Source organism: Chlorocebus sabaeus, chromosome X, assembly GCF_047675955.1.
Source record: "Chlorocebus sabaeus isolate Y175 chromosome X, mChlSab1.0.hap1, whole genome shotgun sequence".
Taxonomy (NCBI): Eukaryota; Metazoa; Chordata; class Mammalia; order Primates; family Cercopithecidae; genus Chlorocebus; species Chlorocebus sabaeus.
In genome coordinates this window covers 101,400,249-101,422,274 of record NC_132933.1, presented here as the reverse complement: position 1 = coordinate 101,422,274, position 22,026 = coordinate 101,400,249, and the positions used below count along the sequence as shown (strand labels likewise).

General features: G+C 38.5%; 2 long non-coding RNA genes across 2 annotated transcripts in view; one reads left to right on the top strand and one right to left on the bottom strand.

The window, feature by feature from the left end:
- LOC103231988 (uncharacterized) overlaps positions 1 to 13,583 on the bottom strand; it is a 59,919-nt gene extending 46,336 nt beyond the window's left edge. The window contains exon 1 of the long non-coding RNA XR_497050.3: positions 13,504 to 13,583. This is a non-coding gene — a long non-coding RNA (uncharacterized lncRNA). The remainder of the gene's footprint in view (positions 1 to 13,503) is intronic.
- A 401-nt stretch (positions 13,584 to 13,984) lies between these two features.
- LOC140710872 (uncharacterized) overlaps positions 13,985 to 22,026 on the top strand; it is a 170,987-nt gene continuing 162,945 nt past the window's right edge. The window contains exon 1 of the long non-coding RNA XR_012092026.1: positions 13,985 to 14,087. This is a non-coding gene — a long non-coding RNA (uncharacterized lncRNA). The remainder of the gene's footprint in view (positions 14,088 to 22,026) is intronic.

The window sequence follows — 22,026 nt, the reverse complement described above, 5'->3', positions numbered from 1 at the left end:
GTGAAAGATCTCTACAAGGATAACTACAAAACGCTGCTGAAAGAAATCATAGATGACACAAACAAATGGAAAAACACTGATGCTCATGGAGTGGAAGAATCATTATCATTAAAATAACTATACTGCTCAAAGCAATCTCCAGATTCAATGCTATTCCTGTCAAGCTACAAAAGTCATTTTTTTTTTCACAGAATTAGAAAACACCATTCTAAAATTCATATGGAAACCAAAAAAAAAGAGCCCAAATAGCCAAAGCTATTCTAAGAAAAAAGAGCAAAGCTATGGGCGTCACATTATCTGACTTCAAACTGTTATAAGGCTAGAGTAACCAAAAGAGCATGGCACTGGTACAAGAACAGCACATAAACCAATGAAACAGAATAAAGAGCCCAGAAATAAAACCACACACCAACAGCCATTTGATTTTCAGCAAAGTTGGCAAAAAGAAAGCAAGGAGGAAAGGACTCCTGATTCAATAAATGGTGCTTGGATACTGTATAGCTATATGCAGAAAAATGAAAGTGGATTCCTACCTTTCACCATGTACAAAAATTAACTCAAAATGCATTAAAGATTTAAATGTAAGACCTCAAAACTATTATAATCATAGAAGAAAACCTAGGAAACATCATTCTGGATATTAGCCTTGGGAAATAATTTATGACTAAATCTTCAAAAGCAATGGGAACAAAAACAAAAATTGACAAGTGGGACCTAATTAAACTGAAGAGTTTCTGCACAGCAAAAGAAACTATCAACAGAGTAAAGAGCCTACAGAAGGTATGAAAATATTTGCAAATTGTGCATCCAACAAGGGTCTAATCTCCAGAATCTATAAGGAACTTAAACAATTCAAGAAGCAAAACATAAATAACTCCATTGCTCAATATCACTAATCATCAGGGAAATGCAAATCAAAACCACAATCAGTCAGAATGGCTATTACTAAAAAGTCAAAAACAACAGATGCTGGCAAGGCTGTGGAGAAAAGGGAATGCTTATACACTGTTAGTGGGAATGTAAATTAGTTCAGCCACTGTGTAAGGTGGTTTAGAGATTTCTCAAAGAACTTAGAACTACCATTCAACCCATCAATCACATTGCTGAGTATATATCCAAAATAAAACAGATCATTCTACCAGAAAGACACATGCACTGGTATGTTCACCGCAGCACTATTCACACTAGCAAAGACATGGAATCAGCTTAGGTGCCCATTGACAGTGGATTGGATAAAGAAAATGTGGTACACATACACCTGGAATACTAGGGAGCCATACAAAAAAACACTATCATGTCTTTTGCAGTAACATGGATGCAGCTGGTGGCCATTATCCTAAGTGAATTAACACAGGAACAGAAAACCAAATACCACATTTTCTCACTTATAAGTGGAAGCTAAACACTGAATACACACGGACATAAAGATGGCAACAATAGACACTGGCAAGCACTCAGGGAGAAGTAGTTGAGGGGAGGAGGGTGAAGGGATGAAAGACTATTACATACTATGCTCAATATCTGGGTGATGGAATCAGTCATACCCCAAACCTCAGCATCACACAATATATCCATGTAAGAAACCAGTACATGTACTCTCCGAATCTAAAATAGAAGTTGAAATTATTTTTTTAAATTTATAAAAGTGTACATAAGTTTAAAAAATTAAAATAGAAATGATATACAATAGTTGTACATATTACATATTTTAGGGGTACATGTGATATTTTGCTATATGTATATGATGCATAATAATTAAATCAGGGTAACTGGGACATCCATCATCTCTAACATTTATCTTTTCCTTGTGTTGGGGACATTACAATTCTCTTCTAGCTATTTTGAAATATATAACAAATTATCATTAACTATAATCTCTCTGCTATACTATCAAATAATAGAATGTATTCCTTCTATATAACAATATGCTTGTTATCTATTAATCCCCCTCTCTTCTACCATTCTCAGCCTGTAGTATCCACTATTCTACTCTCTATGTCTATGACATCTACTTTTTAAGGTCCCATATATAAGTGAGAACATATTTGTTTTTCTGCACCTGGCTTATTTCACTTAACATAATGATCCCAAGTTTCACTCATGTTGCTGCAAATGACAGAATATCTGTTTCCTAGCTAAGTAATATTACATTGTATGGAGATTCCATATTTTTTATTCATTCATTTGTTAAGGGGCACTTAGGTTGCTTCCAAATCTTGACTATTGTGAATAGTGCTGCAATAAATATGGGAATGCAGATATCTCTTTGATATACTGATTTCTCTACTTTGGCATATATACCCAGCAGAGGGATTGCTGGATAAAATGATAGTTCTATTTTCATCTTTTTGAGGAACTACCAAATTGTTCATCACAGTGGTTGTACAAATTTACATTCCCACTAACAGTATTTGAGTGTTTTAGTCCATTCTCATGCTGCTATAAAGAACTGCCCAAGGCTGGGTAATTTATAAAGAAAAGAGGTTTAACTGACTCACAGTTCTGCATTGCTGGGGAGGTCTCAGGAAACTTACAATGATGGTGGAAGGCAAAGGAGAAGTGGGCACTTTCTTCACAGGGGGGCAGAACAGAGTAAGTGCAAGCAGAGGAAATGCCAGACACTTATAAAACCATCATATCCTCAGATCACTCACTATCATAACAATAACATGGGAAAACTGCCCTCATGATCTGATTACCTCCACGTGGTCACACCCTTGACATGTGGGGATTATGATAATTACAATTCAAGGTGAGATTTGGGTGGGGACACAGAGCCAAACCATATCATTCCACCCCTGGCACCTCCCAAATATCATGTCTTTTCACATTTCAAAACCAACCATGCCTTCCCAACACTCCCCCAAAACCTTAACTCATTTCAGCATTAACACAAAAGTCCATAGCCCAAAGTCTCATCTAAGACAAGGAAAGTCCCTTCTGCCTATGAACCTGTAAAATCAAAAGCATGTTAGTTACTTCCTATATACAATGGAGGTACAGGGATTGGGTATATACACCTGTTCCAAATGGGAGAAATAGGTCAAAGCAAAGGGGCAACAGGCCCCATGCAAGTCCACAATCCAACAGGGCAGTCATTAAACCTTAAAGTTCCAAAATGATCTCCTTTGACTCCATGTCTCACATCCAGGTCAAGCTGACGTAAGGTAGCTCCCGTGATCCTGGGCAGTTCCGCCCCTGTGGCTTTGTGGGGTACATCCCCACTCCCGGCTGCTTTCGTGGGCTGGTGTTGAGTGTTTGCCACTTTTCTAGCTGCACAGTACAAGCTGTTGGTGGATCTACCATTCAGGGGTCTGGAGGACAGAGGCCCTCTTCTCACAGATCCACTAGGCAGTGCCCCAGTGGGGACTCTGTGTGGGGGATCTGACCCCACATTTGCCTTCTGCAGTGCCCTACCAGAGGTTCACCATGAGGGATCCACTCCTGCAGCACACTTCTGCCTAGACATCCAGGTGTTTCCATACATCCTCTGAAGTCTAGGCAGAGGTTCCCAAACCTCAATTCTTGACTTTTGTCCACCCACAGGCTCAACACCATGTGGAACCTGCCAAGGCTTGGGGCTTGCACCCTCTGAAGCAATGACCTGAGCTTTACCTTGGCTCCTTTTAGCCATGGTTGGAGCTGAAGCAGCTGGGACACAGGGCACCATGTCATGAAGCTGCACAGGGCAGGGGAGCAGGGGGTCGGGGGGCAGGGGGACAGTGGGACCGGCCCAGGAAACCATTTTCCCTCCTAAGCCTCTGGGCCTGTGATGAGACGGGCTGCCCTGAAGTTCTCTGATAGGGCCTGGAGACATTTTCCCCATTGTCTTGGTGATTAACCTTTGGCTCCTTGTTATTATGCAAATTTCTGCAGTGAGCTTGAATTTCTCCCCAGAAAATGGGGTTTTCTTTTCTATTGCATAGTCAGGCTGCAGATTTTTCAAACTTTTATGCTCTGCTTCCTCTTGAATGCTTTACAACTTAGAAATTTATTCTGCCAGGTACCCTAAATCATCTCTCTCAAGTTCAAAGCTCCACAGATCTCTAGGGCAGGGGCAAAATGCCACCACCCTCTTTGCTAAAGCATAGGAAGAGTCATCTTTGCTCCAGTTCCCAACAAGTTCCTCATCTCCATTTGAGACCACCTCAGCCTGGACTTCGTTGTCCATATCACTATCAGCATTTTGGTCAAAGCCATTCATCAAGTCACTAGGAAGTTCCAAACCTTCCCACATCTTCCTGTCTTCTGAACCCTCCAAGTCTCTAGGAAGTTCTAAACTTTCCCACATTTTCCTCTCTTCTTTTGAGCCCTCCAAACTGTTCCAACCTCTGCCTGTTACCCAGTTCCAAAGTCACTTCCACATTTTCGGGTATCCTTATAGCAGTGCCCCACTACCTTGGTACCAATTTACCATATTAGTCCATTCTCGTGATGCTATAAAGAACTGCCAGAGACTGGGTAATTTATAAAGGAAAGAGGTTTAATTGACTCACAGTTCTGCATTGCTGGGGAGGCTTAGGAAACTTACAATCATGGCAGAAGGCAAAGGAGCAACAGGCACCTTCTTTACAGGGCAGCAGGATGGAGTGAGTGCAAGCAGGGAAAATGCCAGACACTTATAGAAACCATCAAATCTCGTGAGCCTCACTCACTATCATGAGAACAGCATGGGAGAAACAGCCCCATGATCCGATTACCTCCACCTGGTCATGCCCTTAACACATGAGGATTATGGGGATTATAATTTGAGGGAAGGTTTGGGTGGAGACACAGAGCCAAACCATATCAATTCCCTTTTATCTGCATCCTTTCCAGCATTCATCATCTTTCATCTTTTTCATAATAGCAACTTTAGGTCATACTGCCCAAAGAAATTTATAGATTCAATGCTATTCCTATCAAACTATCAACAACATTCTTAACAGAACTAGAATAAACTATTTTAAAATTCATATGGAACCCAAAACAGAGCCTGAATAACCAAGGCAATCCTAAGCAAAAAGAACAAAGCTGGAGGCATCACTTTATCCAACTTCAAACTATACTACAGGGCTACAGTAATCAAAATGGCATGGTACTGGTACAAAAACAGATAGACACATAGACCAATGGAACAGAATAGATTCCAGAAATAATGCCGCACAACTACAACCATCTAGTCTTCAACAAAACTGACAAAAACAAGCAATGGGGAAAGTACTTCCTATTCAATACATGGGCCGGGATAACTGGCTAGCTATATGCAGAAGATTGAAACTGGACCCCTTCCTTACACCATATATAAAAATCAATTCAAGATGGACTAAACACTTAAATGTAAAACTCCAAACTATAAAAACCCTGGAAAATAACCTAGGAATACCATTCTGGATGGGAACTGGCAAAGATTTCATGACTAAGACACCAAAAGCAGTTGCAACAAAAGAAAAATTGACAAATGAGTTCTAATTAAGCTGAGGACCTTATGTACAGCAAAAGAAACTATCAACAGAGTGAACAAATAACCTACAGAATAGGTGAAGATATTTGCAAACTATGCATCTGATGAAGGTCTAATATCCAGAATCTATAAGGAACTTAAATTTATGAGAAAAAAACCTCATTAAAAAGTGGGCAAAGGACATGAACAGACAGTTCTCAAAAGAAGACTTTCATGCAGCCAACAAGCATAAGTAAAAAAGCTCAACATCACTGATTGTTAGAGAAATGCAAATCAAAACCACATGAGATATAATCTCACACCAGTCAGAATGGCCATTACTGAAAAGTCAAAAAATAACAGATGCTGGTAAGTTGCAGAGAAAAAGGGACACTTCTACACTGCTGGTGGGAGTCCAAATTAGTGTAACCACTGTGAAGGACAGTGTGGCAATTCCTCAAAGAACTAAAACAGAACTATTATCTGATTCAACAATCCAATTACTGAGTATATACCCAAAGGAATATAAATTTTTCTACCATGAAGACACATGTATGTATATGTTCACTGCAGCACTATTCACAATAGCAAAGACATCAGATCAACCTAAATGCCCATCAACAGTAGACTGGATAAAGAAAGTGTGGTACTTATACACAATGGAATACTATGCAGCCATCAAAAAGAATGATATCACGCCCTTTGCAGGAACAATTGATGGATCTGGAGGCCATTATCCTTATCAAATAACACGAGAACAGAAAACCAAATACCATATGTTCTTGATTATAAGTGAGAGCTAAATAATGAGAACAAATTGACATAAAGGGGAACAACAGACACTGGGCCCTACTTGAGGGAGGAAAGTGAGAGGAAAGAGGATCAGAAAACCTAATTACTGGGTACTGTGCTTAGTGCCTGGGTGATGAAATAATCTGTACACAAAATCCCCATGACATGAGTTTACCTATATAACAAACCTGCACATGTACCAATGAACCTAAAATACACGTTAAAAATAAAAGACAATAGCCATTTCAACTGGGGTGAGATCATATCTCATAGCAAAACCTGTGAGACACAGTGAAAGAAGTACTAAGAAGAAAGTTTGTAGCTATAAGTGCCTACATAAAAAAACTAGAAAAATTTCAAATCACCAACCTAATGATGCATCTTAAAGAACTAGAAAAGAGCAAGCAAAACCCAAAATTAGAAGAAATAAAAATCAGAGCAGAAATAAATGAAATTGGAATAAAAAACATACAAAAGAGCAACAGAAAAGTTGCTTTCTTGAAAAGACAAGCAAATCAAAACACTTTCAGCCAGACTAAGAAAAAAAGAATATCTAAACAAATAAAATTAGAGATGAAAAAGGAGACATTATAACCAATACCTCAGAAATTCAGAGGATCATTATAGGCTACTATGATAAATTATATGCCAAAAAATTAGTAAATCTAGCAGAAATGGATAAATTCCTAGACACATACAACCTATCAAGATTGAACCATGAAGAAATCTAAAATTGGAACAGACCAATAACAAGTAATAAGATAAAGCTATAAGTAGCAAAGAAAAACCCGAGACTCAATGGCTTCATTGTGAACTTTTACCAAACATTTAAAGAAAAATAGAATACCAATTCTACTCAACCTATTCTGAAAATAGAGGAGCAGGGAATATTTCCAAACTCATTCTATGAGGCCAGTGGATTACCCTGGTACCAAAACTAGACAATGACTTATCAAAAGAAAGAAAACTATAAATCAATATCTCTGATGAATATTTATATAAAAATCCTCAACAAAATGCTAGCAAACCAAATTCAATGACACATTAAAAAGATCATTTATCATGACTAAATGGTATTTATCCCAGGGATGCAAGGATTATTCAACACACACAAATTAAATCAATGGGATACATCATATCAACACCATGAAGGACAAAATCTATATGATCATTTCAATTGATGCTTAAAACCCATTTAATTCTACATTCATTCACGATAAAAACCCTCAAAAAAACTGAGTATAGAAGGAACATACCCCAACACAATAAAAGCCATATACAACAGACCCACAGCTAGTATCACACTGAATAAAGAAAAAGCAAAAGCCTTTCTTCTAAGAACTCGTACATGATAAAGGATGCCCACTTTCAATACTGTGCCAGAAGTCATATCTAATGCAACTAGAGAAGAGAAAGAAATAAAGGGCATCCAAATTGGAAAGGAAGAAATCAAATTATCCTTGTTTACAGATGATATGATCTTATATTTGGAAACACCTAAAGACTCCACCTAAAGACTTCCAAGACCTGTTAAAACTGATATTCAGTAAAGTTGCAAGATACAGTATCAATATTCAAAAATCTGTAGCACTCATATATACCAACAGCAAACAATCAGAAAATGAAATTTAAAAAGTAATCGCATTTACAATAACTGCAAATACAATTAAATACGTAGGAATTAACTTGACCAAGAAGTGAAAGAGCTCTACAATAAAAACAATAAAACATTGATGAAAGAAATAGAAGAGAACACAAAAATGGAAATATTTTCCATGTCCATAAATTTAAAAAATCAATGAGGTTAAAATATTCATAGTACCCAAAGCAATCTACAGATTCAATGCAATCCCTATCAAAAAACCAATGACATTCTTCACAGAAACAGAAAAAAAATCCTAAAATTTATATGGAATTACTAAAGACCCCAATAAGCCAAAGCTATCCTGAGAAAAAAAGAACAAAACTGGAAAAATTATATTACCTGACTTCAAATTATACTACAGAGATACAGTAGCCAAAACAGCATGGTACTGACATAAAAATAGACACAGACAAATGGAACAGAAGAGAGAACCCTGATATAACTCCATCCATCTACAGTGAACTCATTTTCAACAAAGGTGCCATAGTATACATTGAAGAAAGGACAGTCTCTTCAATAAGTGATGCCAGGAAAACTGAATATCCATATGGAGAAGAATAAAACTAGACCCCTATCTTTGACCATATACAATAATCAAATCAACATGAATTACAGACTTAAAACTGAGACCTTGGACTATGAAACTACTAAAAGAAAACATTGGGGAAACTGTCCAGGACATTGGACTGGGCAAAGATTTCTGGAATAATACCCCACAAGCACAGGCAACCAAAGCAAAAATGAACACATGGGATCACATCAAGTTCAAAAGCTTCTGCAAAGCAAAGGAAACAATCAACAAAGTGAAGAGACAACCCATAGAATGGGAGAAAATATTTGCAAACTATCCATCTGACAAGAGCTTAATAATCAGAATATATACGGAACTCAAACACCTCAATGACAAAAAGTGTAATAATCCAATTAAAGATCTGAATAGACATTTCTCAAAAGAAGACATGCAAATGGCAAACCGGCATAGGAAAAGTTGCTCAACATCACTGATTATCAGAGAAATGCAAATCAAAACTACAATGAGATATCATCTCATCTCAGTTAAAATGGCTTTTTTCCCCCAAAAGATAGACAATAAATGCTGGCAAGGATGTAGAGAAAAGAGAACCATCATACACTGTTAGTGGGAATGTAAATTAGTACAACCACTATAATGAAGTGTGGAAGTTCCTCAATAAACTAAAAATAGAACTATCATATGATCTAGCAATCCCACTGCTAGATATATATCCCAAAGAAAGGAAATTAGTATATCAAAGAGATATACCTGTACTCCCATATTTATTGCTACACTATTCACAGTAACCAAGATTTGGAAGCAACCTAAGTGTCCATGAACAGATGAATGGATAAAGAAAACGTGGTACGTGTACACAATGGAGTACTATTCAGCCATTAAAAAGAATGAGACCCTGTCATTTGCATCATGGATAGAACTGGAGGTCACTATGTGAAGTAAAATAAGCCAGTCACAGAAAGATAAACTGTGCATGTTCTCACTTATTTGTGGGAGCTAAAAACTTAAACAACTGTGAGATAGAGAGTAGACTGATGGTTACCAGAGGCTGAGATGGGTAGTGGGTGGGAATGAGTGAGTGCCAATGGTAAATAGGGACAAAATCATAGACAGAATGAATAAGATCTAGATTTGATAGTACAGAATGACTACAGTCAACAATTTATATATTTTAAAATAATTAAAAGAGTATAATTGAATTGGAACACAAAGAAGGGGCAAATGCCTAAGGTGATGGATACTCTATTTTCCCTGATTTGATTATAATGCATTGTATTCCTGTATCAAAATATCTCATGTACCCCATAAATATATATACATAAAATGTACCCACAAAAATTAAAAATTAAAAAAAAGAAAAACCATGAGCTTGTATACTTATGATTTGCATAAATTTACGTATCCTTACTTGAAAAAATTAAGACTGGCTTCCAGATCAGAGCACAGCCAAGACTTACTATATCTACTAAAAGAATGCATAAGTCAAAAGATGGTTGGTTGGTCAGGGATGGAAACAAACACCGAAAATTCCCTTCTGAACACTGGACTTACCTTGGTCTCATGCTCTTAATGGGAAAACTATAGATACACATATGTTAAGTGTGAGTTAGCTCTCCCCACCCCACCGTCTGGTTCCTATGCCACTATAGCCAATTATTTTTCACTCTACACCAATCTAGATCTAGAAATCAGATTTAGCTTCAGGTTCATTCTATCTTACATATGTACACACACATATACTCCTTTCATACCCACCAGATGTGAGGCCTAGAACTTCTGCAGGCATCGTGGGACCTTCAGAATAAGGATGAAGCCAGCACTGAGGATTTCAATAAATCACCAATCTCTTTCTTGCATCTTCTTTCTCTGACATACTGATATAAACCCTTCCATTATGTAGTCCCTACCCATACTCTCTCCTGTCTGCTGGCTCACTCCTTCTGGATGGCCTTCCCCACTCTACCCTCTAGGAACCAAAAATATCATCCTCTTATATTCTGTTCTATCAAACCTCAGGAAGTTCTGAGATGCCAAGAATAGGAATTGGGAAGGAAGGTTACAACAGAGGTGACACAATATATGTCTTTGAGTCCTTAGCATGGCATTCAAGGGTCCTCATAATCTTACTCTTGCTAATCTCATTTAAATCATCTCCGTACACCATTTCCATTCACATTTAACACGTGTGTTTGTAGCTCCCCTTCACCCATACACCATTCTATTTATAACCTCTGAGCCATTGCTCACACAATTCTTTTTTGTCTGAATTACCCCCATATCCCTTAAACCATCTGCTTATCCATTTATACATAACTGAAGTGCCATCTCTTCCAAAAAGTCTTCCTTTACCATAACATTTACAACACTCTAATAAAATTGTCTATGTGTGTGTCTCTCCCACTAGATAGTGAGAGCTTTCAGGGCAGAACCATTTCTCTGATTTTCCTCTCTAAGCCTCACTGTACTGTAGGTGTTTAACAAACATCTTCTCACTGTACAGTGTCAATGAAATAGAAGGGGCAACGATTTTGAGGGAAAGGAACAAGGGGAGTAGATTATGTGTGATTTAGAATCACACATACCTGGATTTGAATCTCTGCTGCCAACTTCACAGCAGAGGGGCCTGGCCAAGCTCCTATGTCCTCCTCCATGTAGTAAATTGACTCATAGTGCACTTATGAGTCAGTAAATGGGAGAGATAAACACATGACTTCAGGGTCAGGTTGCCTGGGTTCATATCAGCTTCATTACTAACTTCTAGTGTGACCATAAGAAATTTTCTGACCCTCTCTGTGCCTCAGTTCTCTCATTTGAAAAATAAGCTTTGTAATAATTCATCTCTCTTAGAGCTTCTGGAAGGATTAAATTGGGATGCAACCTGATAGAATAGCACTATGCAAGTGTTAAATAGTTATTAAAGTTAGCAATTATTACATACTATGGGGATAATACTACTTATTTCAAAGGTACTAAAAGCATATACAGTGGATGAGTAAATGATAGTTGTTACCATTAATTGATATATGTCAAATAAAGAACATTTACACATTTTTACAAAGAAACTAGAGTGTAGCTGAGGTAGGAAAAATAAATTCTGAGAACTAAAATATCATTCTAAAACTCTACTTAAAACAAAAATCTCAGGCCAGGCATGATGGCTCACACCTGTAATCCCTCCTTTGGGAGGTCAAGGTGGGCAGATTACCTGAGGTCAGAAGTTCGAGACCAGCCTGGCCAACATGGTGAAACCCCGTCTCTACTAAAAATACAAAAATGAGCCTGGCATGCTAGTGGATTCCTGTAATCCCAGCTAGTTGGGACACTGAGGTACAAGGATCACTTGAATCCGGAAGGTGGAGGTTGCAATGAGCCAAGATCGTGCCACTGCACTCCAGCCTGGGCAACGAAGCAAGACTCCGCCTCAAAAAAAAAAAAAAAAAAAAAAAAAATCTTACTCAATCCTGGTGAATTTTCAGCATCACTAAAGAAAAACAAAAGAGGATTTAACATTATGCACTAACACATGTAGAGAAAATAACATAAGCTTCGGAGTCAGATAAGACACACCTGCATTCTAATCCTGGTCCTATCACTTAAGTCATTGATTCCAATAAAGTATCAGTATTTAGGGTTTTTCCTTGGAAGATGTCTTACAATACGTTTCTTCACTGTATTCAGCAGTTGTTTTTTTTTTTTGTTTTTTTTTTTTAAACAATTCCGAGGCAAGCAGTGCCTGGAACTGGCGGTTGAGAATAAAAATGAATGACACTGTCACTAAAGGTGAGCTCAAGGTAATGAAAACTGCATGAGACACTGGGGCCAGACAGACCTGGGGTTGAAAACGGTTTCCACCTCTGCCTTGCTGTGAGACCTTGGGCAAGTTACATAAACTCTCCGGCTCTCAGACGACTCTTCTGTAAATTGGGATAATAATAGTATCTACTTCACAATCACGTCCTCTGAGAGGAGCCTATGCTGATCCTGCCTACCTACCTCTGGCTGTGGTTAAGGGGTCTTAGTCTGTGTTCCCAGAGCCCACCGTTCTTGTTATTTTACAGATGAAAGGCATAGATATCATTCTGGGTTACGCTGAAAGAACCAAGAATGTGAACTCAAAGATTAGTGGAATTGTCAAAAACAGATGAGCCCTACACTCACAAGGAGACAGCTCTTTCAAGTTTCCTGTTTCTTCTTTGACCATTCATCCCCAGTCCATCTCAGTCTGCAGCTTTTCTCTTTGTGTCTCTCTACGCATTCTCATCGTACTCCTAAAAGACTTACAATTCTTCATTTCAAGCCCTTTCATGTAATTTTTATGTGTGTCTGGCTACCACACAAGACTGTGAGATGCTTGAGGGAAAGGATCGAGTTACGTTGGCTTTTACCCATCCAGCAACCAGAACACTTCCTGAATCTTGGCACGAAAACAAAAAATAAATCCAAGAAAAACTGAAAACTTATTTAAAAAAAAAAGTTTAGAAATAATATGTTTATATATACATATATATAATATATCCAATTCCTTTCTGCGGTATTAAATATTTCAAATAAATTCTTGCATTTACTCCCCACTGCATCTGGGATATATTATTCCCTTTTTTAAAATATGAGATTACTAGGAACCAGAGAACTTCGGAGTCATTTCCATGGTTACAGGGCAGGTATGTAACAGAATGAGCATGGAAACTCTGCGTATGTAATGCCAACGCACACAAGGACGGCAGCACAGGCAATCTCCATACCTATGTGTGGACAATGTAAAAATACCTCTTGGGAGAAGGGGCTGCAAATACAGTTTACCAACATGTTACACCAGTAAAGCTGTCATTTTAAGATAAAGGGAAGGGTCTTCCGGACCCATTTTCAACAAGTGGCCAATCTTGGTAGTGCAGACAAAGAAGCAGCCCAGTAAGTTCTTAGAACCGGAAACTCCCCTCCCCGCAAACAACACCCGCGCGGCACACGCTGCAGAGCCACGACTTGGCCGCATTTATGTTCATGGCTGAGGATGCCACGGGCAGAGTAAGAAACGGAACCGCCACCCAACCGCGCAACCAAGAGCAACCCAGAGATCCCGCCTCTGCTTGCTCCCCTCCCCCACCCTTGCTGTACCTCTGCGCAGCCACCTTTGTAACCGGCGCCTGGGGCGCTCGGCGGCCTGCTGTCCAAACCGGGGTCAGGAGCCTGGCGGTAGCAAAGAGCATCACCGAAAGGAAGCTGGTAGGCTAGCAAGGCGGGCCCCAAAGACCCACAGCTACACTCGCCGCTCCGAACTCGCGGGCCCGCGGCGTCCACCAATGAGATGAACCTGGGCGCGCAGCGGCTAGACCTCAGCTGCTAGGGCGCCGCCAAGGTCCTGCTGGACACCTGTGGTACCTTGGCCTCGTGTATTACACCTGTGGCTGCCGCCGAGGCGCGGTTCAATTTGAAGTCTGAGTCCCTACAGGCCCGTGAATCCTGGATTACAACTGCAGTTTGTGCAAGAAGCAGCAGCACCTGCACTTCCACTTAGCAACCTCCGGCTTCACGCTCCTCCAGGGTGCAGAGAGCATCAAAGCATCATCACCGACCCAACACACACCCGTGCTGCGTAGTTTCTGCAGCAGGTGTGGGGTGAAGAGTTGCCACACAGCTATCTGACACTGGGTGTACAGCGTCACCCCTCACTGCCTGGACAAGGGAACATTTTCCTAAAGGTAAAGCCCATGAACATGTAGAGGCCCCCTTACTCTCATGCTAGTCCACATTCAGCCGGAAGCAATTCAGCAAATTTGCCATTTCAGTGACGCCCTGGATCTGTCTTTCAAAGTAGTGGCTTACCCTGCAACCTCATTTCTCTGATAAGTATTTTTTAAAGCCATTGATTCAATTTGTTCAGCTTTTTCTTGCTGGAAGAAGGGGATGGGGTGACAATTTCCAGCTTCTTTACATGAAAGAGCTGAAACCAGAAGTCTCGCTTGTGACCATTTTTGCAATATACTACAATCAGTATAAGCCTCTGATTTAGAAATATCATGGTAAATGCCTGAGAAACAGGAAAAAAAGTTGAAAGAAGTTTTCTCAGGGAGCCAGAGCAGGAGTGGGGGCGAGTATGGATTTAGAATCAAATGATTTCTGGTTTTATTAAAGGCTAGTATTATTATTCTTTAAGAACTTTTAAGATCACGTGTGTATAATATTTTGAGAAAATTAAAGAGTAAGTGATGCATTTTATGTAGAAATAATCTATATAAATTCTACATAGAAAAATACGTAGAAATACCAAGCTTAATTTCAAGATTAAATAAATGCTCAAAAATGCATACAATTCCTAAAACAGTTATTACCACTTGTTAATGTTAGTTGTAACTGTTTGTAAATTAAAGTGCACATTTTACTCTTGATCCAGATGTTACTGTTTGAACGTTAGTTGGCTTAAGTAATAATTTTTAAATTGCACTTCACAAAATTTAGAGGAAACAATGCAAGGGAAGGGACTATATTCCCATTTCCCCAGTGAAGACACTAAAGCTCAAAAGATTAGGTAACTTGCTGAAAGTCATGCACTAAGTAAGTGGTGGACTGGCACAGTCTCACAAATCCATCTGATGTTACCTATACCTCTCTCCCTCTACACATTTTTGAATAGCCATGCCTTTATCAGAAAAAATGGTGTTACTCTTCTACTAGGATTGGGAACCAAAATTACTGATAAAAATACAAGGAGAGTTGAATACAATGTTTCAATTCTTTTCAGGAATCACAAATCCCTAAGCCAATAAAAAAGTTGTTTAGAAGCTAGAAGCAAGACAGAAATCTTCCAAATTTGTTTAATGAAGGAAGTCTAAACTCTGATTCCAGAACCTGGCAAAGATAGTTCACTACACACAAAGAAAGATGTGGATCTCTCTCACTTATTAACTTATATTTAATTTTTTATTAATAAAATTTGGGTCCATAAAATTCAACTGTATGTAAAAATCTGTCATATCCTGGTAGTTTCCTAGTCATGAGAGCATGATGTAATATTAGGAAATATTTTAATTAACCCTCAACAGTATATAAAAATCTGTCATATCCTGGTAGTTTCCTAGTCATGAGAGCATGGCATAATATTAAGAAATATTTTAATTAACCCATCATATCAATAGGTCAAAGGAGAAAAATCCTGTCATCTGAGGTGTTGAACAAAGAATTCAATAAATTCAATCAATCTGATGCACTCTGCAATCGTTCTAAGTTCTTGTCTACTAAAATCCTCGACTACTACACATCCACAATCCCTTCTGTGAAACTCTTGGGACCAAATAGTTTAGAATTTGTCTCCCATACATACATAATATCCATGTCAAGGCCTGTAGTAATACTGTGGAATCTAATACAACGATATTTCTGTAGTGAAACATAAAAATGTTCACTCCAAGATCTAAAGATTACAAATAGCATCATTGTCAGTTCAAATCAGGTTTTATGGATAAATGAGTCAGGAAAAGTATGTTTTTCAAAGCATTTTGGATGTTAGACTTGCCCATCATAAGGGATTGTGAGTCTGAATCATATTTCCATCAACTCTTCTTGCCTTTCATACAATTTTTTTCTTTTATCTTTTTTATCATTGAAATACAACATTTAAATAGAAAATTGTGCAAATCATAAGGGACAACAAATTGATGATGTTTTACAATGTGAATACATGGATGTAACAACCAGTAAGACCAAAATATAGAACTTTACTGGCACCCCAGCAACTTATACCCGTACCTAGTCATTACCCCTGAAAGTTAAGCACTATTCTAACCTATGTTACTATAGAATTGTTTTGCCAGCTTTTTATACTTTATACAAACAGAATTATAAATTATTTACATTTTTGTGCCTGGTTTCTATTGCTCAATATGAATGCGTTTGAGATCTGTATATTGTGTTGCATGTAGGGATATTTGCTTGTTTTGTTCGTAAATAGTATTCCATTGTATGAATGTACCACAACTTATTCATTCAACTGTTGATATATATTTAGATTGTTTCTAGTTTGTGACTATTTCCAATAATGCCACTGTGAACATCCTTATCATGTCTTTCGAAAAACAAGTTTATGTATCTCTGTGGGATATATACTTGTGTGGTAAGCAGGATTCTAAGGTGATCTCCAATGACTCTTGTCTTGGTATAATCTCTTTCCATTGGGTGTAGGTGGAACCTGTAAATATCATGAGATCTTACTTTTATGATTATGTTATTTCATATGGCAAAAAGGATTTTGCAGATATAATTAAGGTCACAAATCAGTTGCCCTTAAAGTAGGTGAGGCAGACCTAATCAGGTGAGCACTTACAAGGGCCCAGATGTTTGCTGAGAGATTCGAAGCATGAGAGAGCATTTGGAGGGGGCCACATGACAAGGAGCTGCAGGAGTCCTCTAGGTGATGAGTTGCTGCCCCTTGTTGACAGCCAGCAAAAGAATGGAGGGGCCTCAGTACTACAGCTACAGGGCACTGCACTCAGCTGGCAACATAGATGGGTCTGCAAGGGTTTCTTCCCCAGAGATCCAGAAAGGAACACAGGAAGTCCAAGAGCATCTCACCCTGTGAGACCTTGAGCAGGAAAACCAGTCACACGGTGCACAGACCTCTGACCTACACAACTGTGAGCTAATAAATGAGTGTTGGTGTAAGCTACTAAGACTGTAGCAATGTGTTTCACACCAATAGAAGCCACTAGAGATTTCGATACCTGGATGTGAGGTGTAGTCACTGTAAACACCATAAAATGTGGATGTGGCCTTGGAACTGGATAGTAAGCAAAGGCTGGAAGAATTTTGAGATGCATGACAGGGAAAGCCTAAATTGCCTTGGACAGACTGGTAGTAGATGTCAGCTGGATATCCAAACTGCTTTGGAACTCCTAACTCTTTTCTGCCTTCTATTTTCTCCCATATAAAACAGACTGTTTGTAGATGTTATCCTGTGCCCGTCCCATCATTGTATGTGGTGGTGTTGGGGAAAATAGCTTGTCACTTTAGTGCTGATGGTCCACAGTTGAAGAGGGATTTTGCCCTAGGAGTTTTACTGGATAGGATCATACCCAGGAATCTCATCCGTTCATGATTCAGATGATGAAATTGAGATGAGCTTTTGGAATTGAGCTGATGCTATAACACAAAGAAATTTGGAGACTGTGGGGTGGATTGAATGTATTTTGTATATGGGAAAGACTGGATCACTGAGGGCCAGAGGGCAATGTATTTTGTATGTGGGAAAGACTGAATCACTGCTGAGGCAGGCAGAATTCTAAGATGACCTCTAATGACCTCTGATCTTATGTGAACTTCTCTTGAATATAAGAACAGCCTGTGAATATGATGAGATACCACTCCTGTGATTATGTTACACAATATGGGGAAAGAGATTTTGCAGATGAATTATGCTCCCAAATCAGTGAACCTCAAAATAAAGAGGTTGACCTGTGTGGGCCAGACCTAAGTAAGTGAGCCCTTAAGATGGCCTGAACCCTTCCTGGGAGATTGAAAGTGTGAGAAGGAATATGTAGAGCTCTATGTGGCAAGAAACTGCATGAGGCCTCTAGAAGCTAAAAATGGAACTGAATTCTGCCAATTACCTGAATGAGTTTGGAAATATATTCCTCCTCAGTCTCCAGACAGAAACACAGACTCACTGACCAATAGCACAGGCTGATTTCACTCTGTGAGACTTGAACAGAGTACTTGTAAACCTATGGAACTGGGAGCCTAAATAAATGGCCATTGTTTAAAGCCATTAAATTTGTGGTGATTTGTTACTCAGGGATAGAAAAGTAACATAGATGGAATTTCTGGGTTATAGAAAATGCATAAATTCAGCTTTAATAGGTACTCCCAGTCTTCCAAGGGTACTAATTTACACTCCTACCGGCAGTTAGAGTTTCAGTTCCTCTATACTCTCCCCAGCTCCTCATATTGACAGTCATTCTAGCTATTCTGGTAGATGTTTGCCAGTGTCTTCTTGTGATTTTAATTTGCATGTCTTTGATGACTTATTTTGGGCAGTCTTTGTTGTCGGTTTAATATCCTATTTTGTGAAGGACCTGTTGAAATATTGTGCCAGTGTTTAACTGCATTTACTTTTATTCTTTATTTTATTCTGTACATAAAATGTTTTCTGAATGTGTGCATGCATACATGTTTATTTGTAGCTAATGTTTTCCTTTACCATTAGTGGTTCTTGTGTTTTAGATATAATTTACCCCAAGGTCATCAAGATATGCTTGTATATTATTTTTCTAGAAGCTTTATCTCCTGGAACTCATTTTTGTGTATGGCATAAGTTAGGAGCCAAAGTTATTTTTTCTATATGGCTGGATATCCAATTTGTCTGGTTCCACTTAAATGATTATCTTTCTCCCTGAGCACTGCATTGGTATCTTTGTTGTGAATGAGGTGATCATATGTGTGTGTCTGTTTGTGGACCCTTTTATTGTCTAATTGGTCTATTTATCTATCTTTATCTAAACATATATATCTTTATCTATTCCTGCATAACAAAATATTATTGTACACAAATCATACTATCTTAATTATTATGGCTTTTCTGACTGTGAAAATTCTTCAAATTTCTTCTTCTGGATGGCTTTGGCTATTCTTAGATCTTTGATATCCATACATATTTTAGAATCAGTTTGCTGATTTACATTTTCAAACAATCTGTTGAGATTTTGATTTGCATTGCATTGAATACATAGACTATTTGGATGAGCATTTTCTCTGATTTAATTTTCATAATCTACAAACATGACATATCTCTGATTAATGTAGGGCTTCTTTATTTAAGAAATGTCATGTTGATTTCTGGATAAAGGTCTTATGAATTTTTTATCAGATTTGTTCCTAGTTATTTGATATTTTCTGATGCTATAGGAAATGGAAATTTTAAAATTTTCTCTTTATAATTTTTACTGCTAATATGTGGAAATACAATTCCATTGTGTAATACTGACCTTATGTCCAGTGACTATACCAAATTCATTTATTCTAACATTTGATATATATTCTTTAATTTTTTAATGTTAAAAACCTGTTGTGTCTTTTATTTTTTGAAGAGCTGAGAAACCTTTCCCCCAAAACCCTAAAACACAAGCATCTATATCTTATTGACTGCAACTGGGAAATGCCTATTCCCAAACCAGTCACCGGAGTGGTAGTGAAATTACTACGACCTGGTTAGTCCACACTACTATTTATATATCAGCTACACTGTGTTACAAATCAGTTTTTCTTTATTTTAACCACATATGTAAATATTTAGACATTAATGATTTTATTATAAGTTTGAACATCTCTGTTGGATTGATAATTGTGGAATATTCCTCCATCTAAATGAGCTGAAATTACAGATCTTAAATTTTATAAATTCTTAGCAATCAGGCCAGGCATGGTGGCTCAAGCCTGTAATCCCAGCACTTTGGGAGGCCGAGGCGGACAGATCACTTTTGCTCAGGCGTTCAAGATCAGCCTGGCCAACATGGTGAAACCTCATCTTTACCAAAAATACAAAAATTTAGCTGGGCATGGTCACACACACCTGTAATCCCAACTACTCGGGTGGCTGAGGCAGGAGAGTCACTTGAGAGGGGGAGGCTGCAGTAAGCCAAGATCACACCACTGCACTCCGGCCTAGACTTGGTCTCATTAAAAAAAAAAAAAAAAATCACACCTGTAATCTCAGGACTGGCAGAGGCAGGTGATCACTTGAGGTCAGGAGTTCCAGATAAGCCTGGCCAACATGGTGAAACCCTGTCTCTACTAAAATTACAAAATTTAGCTGGGTATAGTGGTACACACCTGTAATCCCAGCTACTCGGGAGACTGAGGCAGGAGAATCACTTGAACCCAGGAGGCGGAGGTTGCAGTGAGCCGAGATTGCACCACTCTACTCCAGCCTGGGCAACACGGCGAGACTGTCTCAAAAAACAAACAAACAGTAAATTATTAAGCAATGAGTAGTATGCTTAATATGTGAAAAATATTTGTGGCTTATTCAGGAATAACGAATTTTTTAAATGGCTTAGTTTATTTCAAAAATATACTGTTGATTATAAAATACAAAAATATCAGAATATTTAATATGTACGTATATCAGACTTTTAAAAATAGTTATCAATCACTGGTAAAATTGCTTGCGATTCAAATTATCTTAAACTTTTCTAAATTATCTAAATTCCGTCCTGCAAGGTTTGCCGGACTTCGCACAACTGGCATTTTGGACCAGGTAATTCTATGTTGTTGGAGACTCTCCGGTGCATTGAAGGAGTTGAGCAGGAAACTTGATGCCTATATACTAAACGCTGGTAGAACTCCTCCTCCCCAATTATGGCACTCTTCAGACATTTTAAAATTTCCCCTGTGGGGCAAAATGCCCCTAGCTGAGAACAACAACTGTACTATGGTGAACAAAATTTTAATAACTAGGTAGATATAAAAATAAACAGATATAAATATAGATCAGTAGATACAGTACATCATGGTTTTTTTTAATCTCGTAGCCATTTTCCTATGACATTAAAAATTTTTCAATCCCAGCACTTTGGGAGGCCGAGGCGGGCGGATCACGAGGTCAGGAGATCGAGACCATCCTGGCTAACACAGTGAAACCCCGTCTCTACTAAAAATACAAAAAATTAGCCGGACGTGGTGGCGGGCGCCTGTAGTCCCAGCTACTCAGGAGGCTGAGGCAGGAGAATGGCGTGAACCCGGGAGGCGGAGCTTGCAGTGAGCCGAGATCGCGCCACTGCACTCCAGCCTGGGTGAGAGAGCCAGACTCCGTCTCAAAAAAAAAAAAAAAAGGCCGGGCGCGGTGGCTCACGCCTGTAATCCCAGCACTTTGGGAGGCCGAGGCGGGCGGATCACAAGGTCAGGAGATCGAGACCATGGTGAAACCCCGTCTCTACTAAAAAATAGAAAAAAATTAGCCGGGCGCAGTGGCGGGCGCCTGTAGTCCCAGCTACTCGGGAGGCTGAGGTAGGAGAATGGCGTGAACCCGGGAGGTGGAGCTTGCAGTGAGCCGAGATTGCGCCACTGCACTCCAGCCTGGGCGACAGAGCGAGACTCCGTCTCAAAAAAAAAAAAAAAAAAAAAATTTTTCAAAAACATCCTGTAACATCCTATATAAGTTTATTCTATAGGCATCTAGCATTCTTCTGGAAATTGAGGTTGTTTCAGATTTTTAAAAATAATTGATACTATAATAATCACCTTTGAGCATATAACACTGTGAAGATATAAGAGTATTTTTTTTTTTTTTTAGAATTCATGCCTGGAGAGGAATTATGCATTTCATATAAGACTTTTTATATGTATCATCATATCATCAAATTTCATCTTGGAAGGTGCTATGAATTTATAATTTTATCCAGTAGTATATATGAGAGCTTGTTTTCTTACAATAGCTTAAAACCTGATTAAACATAATTCTTTTCAGAAATACAGTAGCTATATTTGCTTAGTACAAGAGAGATATATGCTCACTGAAACCATTCAGAAGATGAAGTATGAAAAGAATGAAAAACCACCCTTTCAGATTTTTTTAATGAGCACATAGATACATATATACTTTTAAATGGAACAGAGGCAAAGAGAAAGGAGAGGATATTGAAGGCAACAATG